Genomic DNA, 6,743 nt, shown 5'->3' with positions numbered 1-6,743 from the left:
CCACAGGCACATGAAAACACGCTCAGCTAATTTTTTGTTTTAAGTTTTTTTGTAGAGACGGGTTCTTACGTTGTTGCCCCAGGTTGGTCTTATCCTGTCCTCAAGAGATCCTCCTGCCTTGGCCTCGCAAAGTGCTGGGGTTACATGTATGAACCACCACATCTGGCCTTCTATCTCCAATTTTATTTGTCTTTGGAAAATTGTACCTGCTTCTTGCTCTTTCTTTCTTTCTTTCTAATTAGAGTACACTTTTTTTTTTTCTTTTTTGAGATGGACTTTCACTCTTATTGCCCAGGCCGGAGTGCAATGGTGGGATCTTGGCTCACTGCAACCTCCACCTCTCAGATTCAAGCGATTCTCCTGCCCTCCAAGTAGCTGGGATTACAGGCATGCGCCACCATGCCCGGCTAATTTTTTGTATTTTTAGTAGAGATGGGGTTTCTCCATGTTGGTCAGGCTGGTCTCGAACTCCCGACCTCAGGTGATCCTCCCACTTTGGCCTCCCAAAGTGCTGGGATTATAGGTGTGAGCTACCACGCCCAGCCTACAGTACACTTTCATGTGCTCAACAGCCTTTCTCATTTTTCTATAACAATGTTTTGAGGGGCTTTTTGTAAGTAACTGGGGAGTAGCTTAGTGCCAGTCTAATTTAAATAAGACATTTTTATTAACTCCTACAAATTAAAATCATGCAGGAGGTAGTGTAACATGGATTAGATATATCAGATACATGAAATTTCTGACTTACTAAATGTTCCCTGGTACCAATTCCCTAAAGATGGTCCTGATTCAGTTTCTGTTACAGCCAAATGTCAATAGTTCTGCCTTTAAATGTTTCCTCAAATGGTCTGTCTCTTTTTGGTAATTATACTAAATTTGGTTTTTCAATTGATGATTCCTAATGACATCATTTTGAAACGTGAACATTTCTCTCAACCCTGTTCAAATCTGCCACAGTCCCTACAGCAGCAGAGCAGCAGCACCCAAAAGGAATACGAGCCCTGGGCAAAATCCTCACCAAAAACCAAAAACCAAAAACAAAAACGGTGACTGACCAAATACACTTAGGAAAGTTTTCATATTATAAACGCTTCGTGGTGATTCACAAACACCTTAGCACATCAAAGATTCTGAAAGGCCTTACGCTGCTGTATTTATTTTCTTGTGTAACAAATACACTTGATTTAACTCGTTTAAGTCAGCATTTCTCAAACTTCCTTATTTTATGGACCACTAAGAAAGAAAATTATTGCCAGTTAAACTATGACCAAATGCTAAGATGGCACCAAATATAAGACATGAGAGATGCTAATATTCAAAACTGTTTGTATCTGGGAATAAATGTGTTGTGATATATGACCTCAGAGCCCCTTTTTCAAATATAACTTAAGGACATACTGAAGATTTAGTTCTTTGGCATGATATTCTGGAAAACTATGCTGTAGCCTAGACTTTCATAATTATTTCAGAGGAAAAAGGTAGAAGGTGATTTTTTTTTTTCATTAAGATGTCATGGGATTAGAGAAAAGAGAAAAAGAAGTAAAAGAACCAAAATTTTGAATCCAAAAAAGAGAAATACTGTTCACCCGTTCGTGGTGTGAAATTAATTGACCTTATCCAGTTAAAAAGTAATTTCCAGGTACACATCACAAGGTAACTGTCCAGCTGACCTCATGAGCATGCAAATCTCTTTAAATTAAGATGGCATGTAATTAAATCATTCAGCTGGTTGCCAGGCTTCTCCGCGCAGGTAGTTTACTTTCACTTGAAATAACCCCTTTGCGTCTGAAGATCCCCACACCCTGAAGTGACTCAACCTCAAAATACCACCATTGAACAACCTCTAGCTTTACAGGCAATAGGCTTGGCCAGAGAGCATCAGTAACTCGGCAGTGAGTCAGATGGTGTGTGAGCTCTGGGAGGAAGGTTGGAGGCTAAGTTTGCTTGCAGGGAATGGGTGCGGTTGAGCGCAGGGGCCTGGCCAGAGCCTCCCGGTTTACATCCTGCTTCCCAGTTGCCAATCAGACTCCCGGCAGCCGCCCTGAAAAGGTGTGGGCACGACTTCGGGGACATCGGGTGCTATCCCAGGTCGTCCCAGGTTCCCAGTCTTTCCCTGTACTCCTGGGTTTAGCCCCACTGAAGCTTCTGAATGTCTGAACTACCTGAATCCACCTTCCGGGACGCGCACCTGGGGTTTTCCAGGCTCTCGGGACCAGCGAGACCGGCCAGGGCTTTGCGCAGTCCTTAGGACCCGGAACAAACAGCTGATGACCCCGGGGTCACCTTCACACTCTCCTCTGCCCCACACCTCGTAGCCCTCCCCGGCGGCCTGCTTCCCGGTTGGGGCCTGCCTCTCCAGGCGGCGCCCCCCGAGGGCGGCTGAAGCGCAGAGCCTGGCGGGAGGGCAGCAGCCCTGCGGCGGCTCGAGAAGAACAACTTGTGCGAGCTGGGCCGCGGTTCCCCCGGGCGCTGCATCCGCCCTCCGAGATGCTGGCAGCCCGGGACGGCCTAGCGCGGCCCTCTCCTTATTTATCCACCCAGCACAGTTTCCATGGTTCCGCCGCCATCCTTCCGCCCTCTTCCTTGCGCTGAGCCCTGCGGCAGTCGAGGGCCTGGCTGGTGGGGGCCTGGGAGCACTTTCCAAGCCCCGGGGCTGGTGGGTGCGCCCCCCAACTCCTGCCCCCCGAGAGGCTGTGCCACTTCCGCAGCCCCAGCCCAGTCCCCTCCCCACTGGCCCGCAACTCCAGTCTGCCCCCGAAGGCGCCGCGCAGCCCCCGGCCCGGCCCGGTGGCGCGGGGGAGGGGCGCGCGGGGCAGGCAAAGTTGCTGAGTTGCTCTGCACGCTCAGAAGTTGCAGCTGCGACGGCAGCTTCCCTCCCCCTTCCTGCACCGGGCTACCCGGAACGCACACCCACCCGTCACCACCCGCTCGCTACCTGCCCTCGCCCCTGCGGCCCCAGCCCGGACTCCACAGCATCCCCACCCTGCGAGAGCGAGGAGCCCAGGTTTCCAAAGGATTTGGGCTAGGGGCGGGCGCACCCCATCTCCCCGCTCCGCCTCGGGGGAGGCGGGTGATGGGGGGGGTTAGTATCCCCTCCACGCAGTCGCCGCTTGGCTGCGGCGCTTTTGCACTTTGCTAAGTTGAACAGCTGTGCAGACGTCGCCCGCCGGCCCCTGTGCCCTCCTAGCAATGCGGGGTTTGCTGAACGGGAGCTGGGCAGTGTTCCCATTCCCTCCCACAGGGGACTTTGCCGCGAGGATGGAGAGAGGGCGGGGGGGCTCGGCTTGGGGCTGAGGTCGCCAACAGGTGCCCGCGGGTCCACGCCGCCGAGGAGGGAGCGCGCAGGGAAGCCGGGGGTGGGGGTGGGGGCAGGCTCCCTCGGGGTCCCCCCAGTAGTGCCCGACGCAGGGTGCACCCAGCCGGCAGCGGTCTAGGGAGTGCTCGCGGGTGGCTTCTCGGAGTGCTGGCGCCCTCGCGGCTTGCCGGGGAGCAGGAGGAAGAGGAGGGGGAGGGAGGGGACGCGAAAGTGGGTCAGGAATGTAACTGGATGCTGCACACCCCCAACGCACACCCCCGCTGTGGCCGACCGAGGCGGCCAGCTCCAGCCTTGGAAAGCGAGTTGTGGTTCCCCAGCATTATCAGTGGACGGTTACCAGGGGATCCCGAGGGATGTGTTTCCCTGTGACCCTTTGGGAAGGAAAACTTAGTTGCCTCAGTAACTGAGTTTGGCTTGGATGCAATGATGCAGTGAATGTTCTAGGTGAGCCTGGCCGAGAAGGAGGCTGCAGCTGCACTAGGGGGTGGATTAACTTTTCTTATTACCGAACCAAGACGTGAAAGGAACGCTGGGGGGGAGGAGGTGGAGTTTTGCTCTGTGTTTGTTTTTTACTATTTCAGAGATTACGAACTAAACGTTTCTGCGTTAGGGTTTGAGTCTTCCAGAGGCATGCCCGGGCTGCCATACGTTTACCGAAGTTTTCTTACTTACCACTTAGTTCATGCAAAGGTTTGAAGTTGATATCCTAGAGTTGGAAGGAGCAGGGTACAGTGACAGTTTTGTATTTGAGGAAGGCCTGAGAAACAAACGTGAAAAGGCCTTTATTAAAAGGAAAAGAAAAAAAAAACGACCCTTCTCAAAGCAGAAGAAGGAGAGCAGCCCAGTTCCCTCCTGAGCACAGTGGCACCTCACAGGCCAGGCACCTGATGAGGAAAGGGAGGAATGGAGATTTAAAAGGGATGAGCTTTGGGTTTGAATGCTAGTGAAACAAGCGAGGCCAAGAAAAAAAATAAAAGATGAGACTGCAAAGGGAAATTTCGCTATGTGAGTTTATAGCCCAAACTCTTCTTGAGCACCCTACCTGGTTTTTGTCCCATTTTTTTGCATCTGGTTTTGTCCAATGGACCTTAGTCACAAGGTGTAGGCAGGGCTGCTGACCCAAGGCCCAAAGAGCAGTGAAGCTGCAAACCCAGAAGCAATGTGCAACTGCTGGGACTTTTTATCCAGAAGCAACAAAAGGGTGTGTTGTCCTCTTAAGGGTTATCTGAAAAGCTGACTTAGGAATTAAATTTCTGTATCCAAGGCACTCTAAAATAAAGAAACATACATTGAGATGTATTTTACTTTAAGGAGTATGTAGTATATTCTTAGGAGACAAAAACTGGTCAATTGAATTATATTCTAAATATATAAAAGTAGAAGTTATTTTGCTGTGAAAACTTTTGTGGAGATGTAATTATCCCCAGTCTACTTTATTTTATTTTATTTTTATTGTTTTGGTAGCTAGGTAAACCTTGCTGAAGTTGTTGCACTAGTAGAATGAGAATAATAATAACAGTTGGCCTTATTGGCCTGGGTGCGGTGGCTCACGCCTGTAATCCCAGCGCTTTGGGAGGCTGAGGCAGGTGGATCACGAGGTCAGGAATGGAGACCATCCTGGCTAACACGGTGAAACTCTGTCTCTACTACAAATAAAAAAAATTAGCCAGGTGTGGTGGCATGCGCCTGTGGTCCCAGCTACTCAGGAGGCTGAAGCAGGAGAATCGCTTGAACCTGGAAGGAGGAGGTTACGGTCAGCCAAGACTGCGCTGCTGCACTCCAGCCTAGGAGACAGAGCGAGCCTCCGTCTTCATAAAAAAAAAAAAAAAAAAAAACAGTTTGCCTTCTTTGGGGAGGTAGATTGGACTTTTTTAGTTTTTGTTGTTGTTGTTGTTGTTTTAATTTTGTAGTGATGAGGTCTCACCATGTTGCCCAGCTTGGCCTCGAACTCATGGGCGGGCTCAAACCATCCTCCTCTCCCGATCTCTCAAAGTGCTGGGATTACAGGCGTGAGCCACTGCACCTGGCCTGGATTTTCTACATTATTTTCTGGGTAGATAATCTTCAGTTCAACTGGCAAAAGTCATTCTTTTCATTTATGGTGTTTGCTTAAACTGCAGAACAGCTGTCGTTGTAAGATGACAAATTCTATACTTTGAATAGTCTTGCATTCTGAGTGAAAATAGCCGAGTTATACAAAAGTTTTCTTGGAACTTGAAAAGAATTAACACATTCATGATCTCAGGTTGTATCACCCTGTTAAGGAGCAGGATTTCCTTCCATGTAAGATAATTAGACTTTAAAATTTTGGTTCAAACCGAATTGTTGCTATACAAATAAATTAAACATTTAAGTAAAATGAAGTGGCAAACTTCCTTTTTCCTCTCATCCTTTTTCCCTACCCCCATATTTCATCTCTGAATTCATGTGACATATATATATAGGGTGATATGTATTTTAGCTATAAATCAGATCAATAAAGCAAGTTAAAGAATGAGCATCTGTTAAGAAAACATTACCACTAGGATTCTTAATATTATGAATGTTCTTGTATATTTAGAACATTTTATATATACATTTTGGGGCGCTTTTCAAGAAATCATCTATGTATAGCAGGTTTTCATGTAGGTTAATGTGGGCAATGTACTTGGAACCATTTACTCACTGACAGCCCCAAAATATTTTTTGAATGTATATTTTAAACATCAGAGCCACCTACTGTGTGTTCAGATCTATGTCTGACACTTTGAGAGTTACAGAGAAGTATATGCATGTTCCCAAGAGTCAAAGGGTTCAACAGCTAGATGACAAATATAAGAAGTTTAACTGTTGAAGAGTTAAATAAAAACACCAGTAAGGCCGGGCGCAGTGGCTCACACCTATAATCCCAGCACTCTGGGAGGCTGAGGTGGGCAGATCACTTGAGCTCAGGAGTTGGAGACCAGCCTTGCCGACATGGTGAAACCTCATCTCTCTACCAAAACTACAAAAATTAACCCAGTGTGGTGGCACAAGCCTGTAATCCCAGCTACTCAGGAGGCTGAGGCAGGAGGATCACTTGAACCTGGGAGGCGGAGGTTGCAGTGAGCGGAGATTGCACCACTGCCCTCCAGCCTGGGCAACAGAGCCAGAACCTGCCCCAAAAAAAAAAAAAAAAAAAAAAAGCAGAAAAAAAAGTGCATGAAAAGAGATGATGGGTTTGCACACGAAAGTTTCAATGAGTTGAGAAGTGGAATAATAAGAGTTTTTTTTTAAGTTTTTTCTTCTTGCTTCTAGTTAGTCTCTAAAATGTTAGTAATAAACCTGTACTGCTTCTGTATAAGAGATGTGCTCTTTTTAGGGAGACATTGCCAGGAAGCCAGTGTATGAATGACTGTCAGTGAGGGGTCAGACAAAAAGTGCCCAGGAACTTCTAGAAAGGGCAGAG

The 6,743-nt window shown here is 47.9% G+C and overlaps 1 protein-coding gene across 1 annotated transcript in view; it reads left to right on the top strand.

Moving 5' to 3' along the window:
* Nucleotides 1-2,905: 2,905 nt before the first annotated feature.
* Nucleotides 2,906-6,743, top strand: part of RREB1 (ras responsive element binding protein 1) — a 198,099-nt gene continuing 194,261 nt past the window's right edge. The window contains exon 1 of the mRNA XM_023221157.2: nt 2,906-3,004. The gene's annotated coding sequence lies outside the window, so the exon portion shown is untranslated. The remainder of the gene's footprint in view (nt 3,005-6,743) is intronic.

Source organism: Piliocolobus tephrosceles, chromosome 5, assembly GCF_002776525.5.
Source record: "Piliocolobus tephrosceles isolate RC106 chromosome 5, ASM277652v3, whole genome shotgun sequence".
Lineage (NCBI taxonomy): Eukaryota > Metazoa > Chordata > Mammalia > Primates > Cercopithecidae > Piliocolobus > Piliocolobus tephrosceles.
This window is presented reverse-complemented; position numbering and strand designations above follow the sequence as displayed.